Source organism: Cetorhinus maximus, chromosome 5 (assembly GCF_964194155.1).
Source record: "Cetorhinus maximus chromosome 5, sCetMax3.hap1.1, whole genome shotgun sequence".
NCBI classification, from domain to species: Eukaryota; Metazoa; Chordata; class Chondrichthyes; order Lamniformes; family Cetorhinidae; genus Cetorhinus; species Cetorhinus maximus.
Window position 1 is genome coordinate 115,031,690 of NC_135883.1, and position 12,818 is coordinate 115,044,507.

Sequence of the window (12,818 nt, forward strand, 5' to 3'; positions counted from 1 at the left end):
TTAATATGGTTAATCCAGTTAAGTTTCTGGTCAATGGTAACTCCCAGGATATTAATGGTGGAGGATTCAGTGATGGCAATGCCAATGAATGTCAAGGGCATCCTTGTACACAAAACAAAATTAACATACAGTACAACAACTTGTATTTATATAGTGCCTTTAACGTAATGGAATATCTCAAGGCATTTCACAGAAGTACTATTATGCATATTTTAGTACCAAGCAGATGACCAAAAGCTTGGTCAAAGAAGTAGGTTTTAAGGACTGTCTTAAAGGAGGAAAGATAAGTAGAGAGGCGGAGAAATATAGGGAGGAAGTTCAAGAGCTTAGCGTCTTGGCAGCTGGAAGCACTAACACTAATGGTAAAGGATTTAAAATTGGGGTGCTGGAGACACCAGAATTAGATGAACACAGAAATCAGAGGGCTGTGGGCTAGAGGAGAATACAGAGATAGGGAGGGATGAAGCCATGGAGGGATTTGAAATCAAGGATGAGAATTTATAATTGGGAACCAATGTAAGCTAGTGCACACAGCAGTGATAGCTGAATAGGGCTTAATGCATATTAGGATACGGGCAGCCTAGCTTTGGGTGACCTCAAATTTACAGAAGGTAGAATATGAGAGGCCAGCTGGAAGTACATTTGAATGGTCAAGTCTAGAGATAACAAAGACATGAATGAGGGTTTCAGCAGCAGATGAGCTGAGGCAGGGCAGAGTCTGGCAATGTTACAGAAGCGCAAATAGGCAGTCTTAGAGACAACGTGGATATGGGGTCAAAAGCTCATCAGATGAGGATTGATGAGGGTAGTGCAGAGGATGTCTATATGGATTTTATTAAGGCACTTGACAAGGTCCCATGTGGCAGACTGGTCAGAAAAGTAAACGCGTGGGAAGGTGGCAAGTTGGATCCAAAATTGGCTCAGCGAAAGGAAACAAAGGGTAATGGTTGATGGATGTTTTTATGAATAGGAAACTGTTTCCAGTGTATTTGGGGAGGGCAAACAAAGCTAGGGAATACACAATAATTGGGAGGATATTAAGAGGGGTAGAGGAAGTGAGAGACCTTGGTGTGCATGCCTACAGGTCCTTGCAGTACAGGTGGATAGGGTGGTAAAGAAAGCATATGGAATGCTTCCCTTTGTTGGACGAGGTATTGAATATAAAAGCAGGGATGTAATGCTGGAACTGTATAAAACGCTGGTTACGCCACAACTGGAGTTGCGTGTAGAGTTCTGGTCACATTACAGAAGGACGTAATTGCTCCAAAGAGAGCACAGAGAAGATTTACAAGAATGTTGCCAGGGCTTGAAAATTGCAGCTATGAGGAAAGATTGGATAGGCTGGGGTTGTTTTCCTTGGAACTGAGGACACTGACGGGTGACCCAATTGAGGTGTACAAGATTCTGAGGGGCCTAGTTAGAGTAGACAGGGATGCCATGTTTGCCCTTAGTGGAGAGGTCTATTACCAAGGGGCACAGGTTTAAGGTGATTGGTAGAAGGATTAGAGGGGACATGAAGAAAAACTGCTTCACCCAGAGGTTGGTGGGTGTTTGGAATTCACTGCCTGGTGGTGGTGGCAGAAACCCTCAGCTGTTTTAAAAGTTACCTGGATCTGCACCTGAAGTGCTGTGACCTGCAAGACTACAGACCAGGTGCTGGAAGGCAGGATTAGAATGGGCAGCTAGTTTTTCACTTTTTCTTTTTCGGCCAGTGCAGTTATACGATGGGCTGAATGGCCTCTTTCTGTGCTGTAAATTTTCTGTGGTTCTATGGGTCAAATATAATGTCAAGGTTGTGAATGGTCTGGTTCGGCCTTGAACAGTTGCCAGTTAAATGGATGGAGTCAGTGGCTAGGAAAGAGAGTTTGTCGCAGAGACAGAGGACAAAGACTTCCAAATATTTAAATCGGAGAAAATTTCTGTTCATCCATACTTGATGCTGGACAGGCAATTTAGAAACAGTGGAAGGGTCGAGAGAGCAATGTGATGAGGTGCAGCTGGGTGTTGTCACTGAACATACGGACACCAATGCTGTGCATCTGAATGATGTTGCTGAACAGCATCATGTAGATGGGAAATAGAGGGGACCAAGGATAGATTCTTGGGTGACAGAGATAATGTTACACAAATGGGAAGAGAAAACATTGTAGGCGATTCTCAGGCCATGATTAGATAGATAAGAATGGATCCAGCTGTGTACAGTCCCACCCAGCTGGATGACGAAGAAGTGTTGGAGGACGGTATGGTCAACCATGTCGAAGGGTGCAGACAGGTTAAGAAGAATGAGGGATAATTTACCTTGCCTTTTGTGACTAACTGTCATTTGTGACTTTTATAAGAGCCATTTTGGTACTGTGGCAAACACGGAAACCCAATTGGAGGAGGGATTCAAATACCTAGTTCTGAGGAAGATGGGCAGAGATGCATGAGGTGACAACATTTTCAAAAGACATTGGAGGAAAGGAAGATTGGAGATGAGGCAGTAGATTATAAGGTCAGAGGGTGCCAAGGGTTAGTTTTTTTTTGATGAAAGGGGTGATGACAGCAGATCTGAAGATCTGATCAGCAGATCAGATTAATTTTTGGTATGTGAGCATCGCAGGCAAGGCCAACATTTATTGCTCTTCAATAATTATCATCGAGAAGATGGTGAACCGCTACCATCCATATGGTGCTGATACACCCACTGTGCTGATTGGAAGGAAGTTCCAGGATTTTTACCCAGAGATAGCAAAGGAGCATTGACATGGTTCCAAGTCAAGTTCGTATGTGTCTTGGAGGTGAACTTGCAAGTGGTGGTGTTCCTATGCACCTGCTGCCCTCGTGGTAGGTGGTGCAGTTGATAGAGCCTTCATGAGTTGCTACAATGCATCTTGGATACGGTCCACACTTCTTCTATTGTGGTAGAGTGAGTGAATGTTTATGGAGGTGGGCGGGGTGCCAATCAAGTAGGCTGCTTTGTCCTGGGTGGCATTAAGTGGGAGTGCTTTCCAACACACTCCTGACTTGTGCCCTGTAGTTGTTGGACTAGCTTTGGGGAGTCAGGAGGCAAGTTATCACCTCAGAATTCCCAGCCTCTGACCTGCTCTGGTAGCAAAAGTTTTATACGGCTGGTCCAGTTCAGCTTCTGGCCATTGGTCTGAGAAGTTTTGAATAGTACTGAAACAAACAATGAACATCCTCCACTTCTGACCTTATGATAGAGACAAGGTCATTGATGAAGCAGCTCAAGAAGGTTGGGCCTAGGACACAACCTGAGGAACTCCTGCAGCAATGCCCCGGGACTGAGATGATTAGCCTCGAACAACCACAACCGTCTTACTTTGTGCGAGGTCCGATTCCAACTAGTGATTCCCCCGCTTCCCATCAACTTCAATTTTACGAAGGTTCTTTGATGCCACACTCAAATGTGGCCTTGGTGTCAGATCACCTCTTGAATTCAGTTTTCTTTTGTTCATGTTTAGACCCTGGATGTAATGAGCTCTGGTGTAGAGTGACCCTGATGGAACCCAAGCTAAGCACTGGTAAGCAAGCTATTGATGATTAAGCTTCATAGCACTGTCCACAACACTTTCCATCACTTTGTGGATAATTGAGAGTAGACTGATTGGGGGAGGGGAAGGGGGTGGGGTGTTGTAATTGGCAGAATTGGATTTGTCCTGCTTTCTGTGGCCAGGACATATCTGAGCAATTTTCTACATTCTCGGATAGACGCCAATGCTGTAACTGTACAGGAATAACTTGGCTATGAGTGCAGCTAATTCTGAAGCATAATTCTTCAGTGCTACAGCCAGGATGTTGCCAGCACCCATAACTTTTGCTGTACTCTGCGCCTTCAGTTGTTTCTTCATATGTGGAGTGAATCGGATTGCCTTAAAACTGATATCTGTGGTGTTAAGGGCCTTAGGAGGAGGCCAAGATAGATCATCCACTCGGTACTTCTGGCTAAAGACAGTTTCAAGTACTTCAGCGTTGTCTTTTGCACTGTCGTGCTAAACTCCGTCTGAAGAAAACTATTAATATCAATTAGTATGGAAGCCAGGAAGGGATGTTGGGTGGTCAGCAGTTTAGTGGGAATAGGGTCAAGGGAGCAGGAAGTGGTATAGCCAGCAATTAGAAAGGCAAATGACATGTTGGCCTTTATTGCAAGGGACCTGAAGTACAATAGTAAACAAGTCTTGCTACATGGAAGGCTATGTCGAGTTTTGGTCTCTGTACCTGAGGAAGGGTCACCAGATTGTTTTCTGGGACGAGAGGGGTGTTCTATGATGAGGCCTTTAGTAGACTGGGCCTGTACTCTCTGGAATTTACAAGAATGATAGGTGATCTCACTGAAACACACAAGATTCTGAGAGGGCTCGACCAGGTAGGTGCAAAGGGCCTGTTTCCCCTAGCTGGAGTCCAGACCTAGGCAGCATAGTCTCAGAATAAGGGATTGCCATTTAGGATTGAGATGAGGAGAATTTTCTTCATACGAAGGGTTGTGAATCTTTGGGATTCTCTAACAGCTGTCGATGTTCAGTCCTTGAGAACATTCAACGTTTTGGTCTTTAAAGGAATCAAAGGGTATGGGTATCAGACAAGAAGGTGGAATTGAGAACGCGAATCATCCATGATCTTATTGAGTGGCACTGAAGGCTCAAGGGGTCATATGGCCCACATCTGGTCCTTTTTTTTTATGTTCATAATCCTCAGCATATGTAAAAGCCAGCTTCATGCCTTCAGAAATCATCAGGGGTATATAAATTAAGAAGAGAAGGGAGCCAAGGATAGTACCCCAAGATACACCAGGAGTGATCATGCACACATACAAGGAAAATCTATTTGTAGGCACTGGTGAAGTGGGTGTAGGGACAGGTAGTATTGAGGAGGCGGGGAGGCTGCAGAAGGATTTGGACAGGTTAGGAGAATGGGCAAAGAAGTGGTAGATGTAATACAATGTGGGGTCAAAAGGTCATGCACTTTGGTAGGAAGAATAGAGGCATAGGCTATTTTCTAAACGGGGAGAGAATTCAGAAATCTGGAGTGCAAAGGGACTTGAGAGTCCTAGTCCAGGATTCTCTTAAGGTAAACTTGCAGGTTGAGTCGGTAGTTAGGAAGGCAAATGCAATGTTGGCATTTATTTCGAGAGGACTAGAATATAAAAGCAGGGATGTGCTGCTGAGGCTTTATAAGGCTCTGGTCAGGCCACATTTAGAATATTGTGAGCAATTTTGGGCCCCGTATCTCAGGAAGGATGTGCTGGCCCTGGAGAGGGTCCAGAGGAGGTTCACGAGAACGATCCCAGGAATGAAAGGCTTAACATATGAGGAACGTTTGAGGACTCTGTGTCTAAACTCGATGGAGTTTAGAAGGATGAGGGGGGATCTGATTGAAACTTACAGAATACTGAAAGGCCTGGATAGAGTGGACGTGGGGAAGATGTTTCCATTAGTAGGAGAGACTAGGACCCGAGGGCACAGCCTCAGAGTAAAGGGAAGACCTTTTAGAACAGAGATGAGGAGAAACCTCTTTAGCCAGAGAGTGGTGAATCTATGGAATTCATTGCCACAGAAGGCTGTGGAGGCCAGGTCATTGAGCGTATTTAAGACCGAGATAGATAGGTTCTTGATTGGTAAGGGGATCAAAGGTTATGGGGAGAAGGCGGGAGAATGGGGTTGAGAAACTTATCAGCCATGATTGAATGGCGGAGCAGACTCGATGGGCCGATTGGCCTAATTTCTACTCCTTTGTCTTATGATCTTATGATCACAGTGCTACAAAGCTGGATGGTACAAGACTGAGGAGAGATTGCATAGTCAGAAGCTGGGATGCTGAGGTGGAAAGAAGCAAACTGAAAGGGGAGGAATGAAAATAGAGCAGGGGCTATGGAAAGAGAGAAGTGTGTGTTTAGAGAAGGCAGAAGCCTTCTCAAGGGATGGACAATAAAAGCTACCCAGCCAGCAAAGCCCACATCCCGTGAATGAATGAAAAAAAAACAGCAGGGTAGTAACTTTGGCTTTAGACAGGAAAAAATTAATGAGCCCCTTGGATGTCTGAGGTCAGACTGGAAGAAGGATTTTGCTTGTATAGTAAACTGAAACTCTGCACAGAATTGATGAAAAGATCAAGGCAAGGGGAGTTCAGGGAAGTGGATGTGTGCAGTGAAGTGTTATAGAAGGGAAGCATATCAATACTGTTATAAATGCGAGACTTTATAAGTCAGTTATGTTTTAAGCTGTCTATAAAGCAGAGTAAGAGACTGTTTTGCATTAGCCAAGTAGGATGCCGAGGGGAACTGATTTTCTGTGGGAAGAAACAGGACTTGGAGAGTTAGGGACCAAGGAGACATCAGAGTGGACCTTACAACTGCAAGTCAGTTCATGGATACTCAAAAGGCTAAATAAAGCAGCTTTCAAAGGACATTGGAAGATTCACCCTGATGTGGTAGAGAGAAGGGAGCCTGCTGACAAGTTGGGAAGAGTGAGAGATTTAAATATAAGACGACATAGATCTTAACAGTGTGGTGTAACATTCAAAAGGGTCATAAAGTATTTTGATTGTGCTAATTAGTTAAGAGGAATATACATCTTCTGTAGCTTGGTGCAATATTTTCTCATTAATATTTGCTTTATCAAGTTTATGTTAATTTGTTACACAAGTTTTAAAAAGTGAAATCATCTTGTGGGTTCTTTCCATCAGTTGCTGGGAAATTCTTAACTTCTAAAAAAGAGATATCAGTCTCCATGGGGGGTCATAACAATAGCATTGTAATAGCTTACTTCTGATCTTTGAGGCTATCAAGTTTTAGATAACTTTTCAGGCACTATATGCCAACATTCTAAAATTCTGATTGCAAATAGAACTTCTTTATTCATTTATGGGATATGGGTGTCACTGGCTAGGCCAGCATTTATTGCCCATCCCTAGTTGCCCTGGAGAAGGTGGTGGTGAGCTGCCTTCTTGAACCGCTGCAGTCCATGTGGTGTAGGTACACTCACAGTGCTGTTAGGGAGGGAGTTCCAGGATTTTGACCCAGTGACAGTGAAGGAATGGCAATATATTTCCAAGTCAGGGTAGTGAGTGGCCTGGAGGGGAAGTTCCAGGTGGTGGTGTTCCCATCTATCTGCTGTCCTTGTCCTTCTAGATGGTAGTGGTCATGGGTTTGGAAGGTACTGTTTAAGGAGCCTTGGTGAGCTCCTGCAGTGCATCTTGTAGATTATACACACTGTTGTCACTGTGCGTCGGTGGTGGAGGGAGTGCACGTTTGTGGATGTTGTGCCAATCAGGCAGGCTGTTTTGTCCTGGATGGTGTCAAGCTTAGGGTGTTATTGTAGCTGCACTCATCCAGGCAAGTGGAGCGTATTCCATTACACTCCTGGCCTTTGTCTTTTAAGTGGTGGACAGGTTTGGGGAGTCAGGCGGAGAGTTACTCGCTGCAGGATTCCTAGCCTCTGACCTGCTCTTGTAGCCACAGTATTTGTATGGCTATTCCAGTTCAGTTTCTGGTCAATGGTAACCGCAGTATGTTGATATTGGAGGATTCAGTGATGGTAATGCCATTGAATGTCAAGGGGCAATGGTTAGATTCTCTCTTGTTGGAGATGGTCATTGCCTAGCACTTGTGTGGTGTAAATGTTACTTGCCACTTGTCAGCCAAAGCCTGGATATTGTCCAGGTCTTACTGCATTCTTACATGGACTGCTTCAGCATCTGAGGAGTCGCGAATGGTGCTGAACATTGTGCAATCATCAGCGAACATCCCCACTTCTGACCTTATGATGGAAGGAAGGTCATTGATGAAGCAGCTGAAGATGGTTGGGCCAAGGACTCTACCCTGAGGAATTCCTGCAGTGATATCCTGGAACTGAGATAATTGACCTCCAACAACCATCTTCCTTTGTGCTAGGTATGACTCCAACCAGCGGAGAGTTTTCTCCGATTCCCATTGACTCCAGTTTTGCTAGGGCTCCTTGATGCCACGCACGGCCAAATGCTGTCTTGATGTCAAGGGCAGTCATCCTCACCTCACCTCGGGAGTTCAGCTCTTTTGTCCATGTTTGAACCAAGGCTGTAATGAGGTCAGGAGCTGAGTGTAACAAATAAAGTGTAAAAGAATAGAGCAGCTGTAATTTTAAAAGACCACAAGATAAATTCATGTTTAAATCACCAACATCTACGCTGTCACTGTGATCCGGAAAGAACTTCCTCAATGTCCAATTACTTTTCTATGTTTATATTTTCAAGCATGTACCAGCATCCAAGAACCAGTGTTTCATCTAATAAACTATCCATTTCTCACCTCTAGCCTTCAACTTCTCCCGACATCTATTTTCTCGCTATTAACATGATAATTTCTATGCCTTCCTCTCGTGCTGCTCAATTCTTTCTTCCTGTATTCTTACTGCTTTGAAAACTAATTTCCTACTCAACTCATTCTTTTCTGGTACCTCATTGTGGTACTCCTTATATCCTTCAGTATTGGACTTCCATCAAACCTCAGGCTTTTAACACCAAAACTTGGTGTTATCAAAATGTCAATATTTCAAAAATTCTGATTCCAAGCAGAACTTATTGATTTATTTCTCTCCATTCAACCTTTATGTCCTTCACTATTGTGCCTTCACTTAAGGCATCTTACTTAAAGACAAGCCTGTGACCTAAACCACCAAGTATTTCTGCCCCAAAATACAAATATAGCCTAGGAACGTGCTATAATTATAGTTTTATACAAAAACATACTGTCTTTTTTTTTCTGTGATTTACCCTTGCTTCCAAAATGACATTTTAGTCAATCTATTTTACACTCAGTAGGGTTTCTTTTAGAAACAGGGTACAGCAAAATTGTTCCTTTTTATACTTATGCAAATAGGTCGTTAGTCAGTGGTCATTTTCATGGAACATGATTCACAGCTTAAACATCTGGGTTTTCCTACTCCAAGTTTTAGCTTAAATATGTAATGAGCTCCTGAATATGAAAGCTTAATTAAACAGGGAGGATGTCACTGGGGAACACAAGGAACAGTGTGCCGAAACGCCTGCCAACAGCATCTTCTTTTGAAGAGTAAAGAATGGAAAATGCTAAAATTCCAAGCCCTTCCTACATTTCAAGGCTACAGTTCTGCTACAACCAGTGGAATTTCTTTGGTGGCCTGCAGCTGGTCAAGGTTGAAGTGTAAATTCAATTCCCTTGTTTCATCCCACAAGCTTCCAGAAGAAATTTCAGACCTGTGTTTTCTTGGACATTTTTTCCACTATTTATGCTCTCAGGAGATGGTCATTTCAGGAGAAGTCCATGGGAATGTACCCATTTTTTTTTGGAAGCAGCAGATTCAAAAGGCTGAATGGTCTTTCAGCTTTCTTCTGTTGCTTGTCCTCTAATTCTCCCAATTATGAGCAGAAGGGGCAATGTTTAAATTAATATTGTCACAGTGGAATTTGCCTATGCCAGGTGCATTTTAATCTTAAACATTCAAATATTTCTACTATCATTCAAATCATTTTTTAACTCTGAAAATCACAAAGTACATGATCTCTAAACAGATGTACAGCACAGAAGCAGGCCACTGAACTCATTGCAAGTGCACCAGCTTTTTGCTAGAGTAATCCAAACTTAACCTCACTAAGACAACGTTCCCCCACTATTCAGAATGAGAATTACAAGAAACAACGAGACAACACTCAAAAGCCCAAATTAAACATTAATATCTTCATTCCGTTTGATAGGAATACTAGTTAACCATGCCATACACCCATTAGTCACAAATACATTAGGAATGATACATACGATCATCCAGTAGGAGTGATACATACGATCATCCAGTAAGCGGTCACCTCCTGTCGATGGTATTCTTCAGCAATTGACCAAATCGCATGGCTATAGCATTGAATCAATTATTTTTACGCTTTTCTTTCCAAGGTGGGCAGGATGTTTCATTGACAGCTGCATACTGCCCGATCAAAACCCAACTTAGGCTGCAGTTGTCCAATGGGACGTCTAATCCTTTGTTGAAACTATGGTTTTTAGAGTCCACCTTGACGTTGTACTGCTGTTTTTCTTGCATCTTTCTCTGCTTCGATTAATTATCTACTTTTCCCTTGAAATTTGTCAAGGTCTGTTCCTCATTCATTCCTTGTGGAAAAGCATTTCATGCTCCAAAAACCCTTTGCGCTAAAAAAATTTATCTGAGCCTCTCTCCTCACTCTCAGTAACTGAAAGTTGATCCCCTTCTCAGTAGGCAGCATTAAAATACTTCTTATTTTGGGAGTAAAACTGTACTTTTGACTCCATTGTGGGAGGGGGAGATCAGCAGAGATATGAATGTACCGGGAAGACAGTCAAATTTTATCCTGTTTTACGATTGAAGTGCCAATGTATTAACGTATATAATCTTACATTCAGTTATCCCCCCAATCTATCTGATAAGTCACCACATTAATGCTCAGACTGGAAGGATGATTATTAGCAGGATAAGCCCAATTTCCTTTCCTGGGTTTTTGAATTAACAATTGTGTAATGTGGATGATGCACATTCGTGTGGAGACTGAAAGAGTTATACAGAAGACAAGTTTGCTGCCAAAATTCTAAGTTGAAGGAAGTTGAACACAAGCAGGAGTATATGAAAGAAGAAATAACTTGTTGGCCAGGAATGGGTGGGACAAAAAAATTAACAGTTGTCAAAAGTAATAGTGTACTTCCAAGAATCTAAACGCTAAAAGCCAAGCAGAATGGTAATTAGTTTTCGATGACTAGCTTTAAATACAGTCACTTGATAGTAGACGGGGCTCATATTTATGATGAGAACAAAAGCAATCATGTGATAATGCCTCTTCTTTGTCACAGTCATATTCAAGATACCAGTTTGACACAGTGAATACTATTGCCCCCATGGTTAGAAAAGACGATCACAAAGTAAGTATAGACGATGAAAGACATGCTGTCCACATTCAGGAAAACGTATAGCCCTCACTCTTTATCAATGCAACCAGCCATCACTTTCATGGTTTACTTCCAATTATCCTAATCATCCCACGTGCGATCACTCTTTGCATCAACAATTTCCAGAGATTTATCCTAAGTTTGTCTTCCATCAGTTCGCACTTGTATAATCTTTTCCGGTGACTTAACTTGAAGCAGTGCTCCAGATTTACCATTTCTAGATAACTTTCTATCTTGTCCATCTGTTTGAGATCCTCCCAGAATCATTTTATTTGAAGATTTAACCATTCAAGTCCTTGCAATCTTTCCTCATTCCTAATCCTCCTGGTTCCATCTCTGCATTGCCTACAAGACTTGAATGTCTGAATCACCAAAATGGATGCAGTATTTAAGTTATACTGTGACCAGAGTATGTAGTTTTAGCATCTGCTAATACTAAATATAGCTGAGCACTCTACTCGCCCAGTTGAGGGTTACTGTGTAGTTTAAGTGCTGAATCTGGATCTCTTTTCACTTCACTATTAGCCAGTTGAATTGGTTGATTATATACAACTAAAAGGGAGTGGCAATCAAGCAAGATAAGGAAGCCAAACATCAAAAAAACAACGGATATACAATATACTCGGTGTGTATGTCATCCACTTTTCCATCTATTGCCCAATAGAGCGCAAAAATCTATCTATCTCAGCCATATGTATAATAGGGTGTACAAGATTATGAGGGGCCTGGACAGGATGGATAGGGAGCAGCTGTTCCCCTTAGTTGAAGGGTCAGTCACGAGGGGACATAAGTTCAAGGTGAGGGGCAGGGGGGGGATGTGAGGAAAAACTTTTTTACCCAGAGGGTGGTGACGGTTTGGAATGCGCTGCCTGGGAGGGTGGTGGAGGCAGATTGCCTCACATCCTTTAAAAAAGAGCCTGGATGAGCACTTGGCACGTCATAACATTCAAGGCTATGGGCCAAGTGCTGGTAAATGGGATTAGGTAGGTAGGTCAGGTGTTTCTCACGTGTCGGTGCAGACTCGATGGGCTGAAGGGCCTCTTCTGTTACTCTGTGATTCTGAACTCCAGAGAATATAGACCCAATTTACTCAGCCTACCATAGAACAACAATCTCATCCCAGGGACCAATCTAGCGAACCTTCACTATACTGCCTCCATTGCTCGTGTACCCTTCATTAAACATAGAGACCAAAAACGCACACACTACTCCACTGATTGTCTCAAAGCTCCATACAACTGTAACAAAGACTTACTTATTCTTGTACGCGAATCCCCTTGCAATGAAGGCCAACATGGAGCTGGAGGAGATTAGAGAGAGGAGAGGTGGGGCCATGGAAGGATTTGAAAAGGTGAGAATTTAAAAAAAAATTAAGATGTTGCTTGACTAGGAACCAGTCAGTCAGAAAGCACAGGGGCAATAAGTGAATGGGACTTGGTACGAATTAAGACACAAAAATGGTTTTTGGTGACCTCTAATCTAGAGGGTAGAATGTGGGACAGCAGCCAGGAATGCGAAGCACTGTACTCAGTATTTCTGACTACCCTGGCATCACTCTTCTAATGAAGATCCCATACTAATTTTTCTTCAGCCAATTTAATACTTATTGTCTAATCTTACTATTAGTACCCAGTACTTTATGTTTATGTAGCAATCTAATTAAGGATGTCATGAAATATTAATACCTACACTAGATTTATTCAAGAAACAAAAATTGGCAATTTCCAATTCCATAATAGTTAACATGGTTAGTATACATTGGCAATGTGTATAAATGCATCATGAAGTTATTTTTATATAAATATTTATACTCGGATACCCTTATTGTTCACACACACACGACTGGAACTCCCTCCTTAACAGCACTGTGGGTGTACCTACACCAGGTGGGCTGCAGTGG

At 42.6% G+C, this 12,818-nt stretch overlaps 1 protein-coding gene across 1 annotated transcript in view; it reads right to left on the reverse strand.

Moving 5' to 3' along the window:
• LOC144681129 (uncharacterized) overlaps window positions 1–12,818 on the reverse strand; it is a 117,426-nt gene that overhangs the window by 97,789 nt on the left and 6,819 nt on the right. The gene's annotated exons all lie outside the window — the stretch shown is intronic.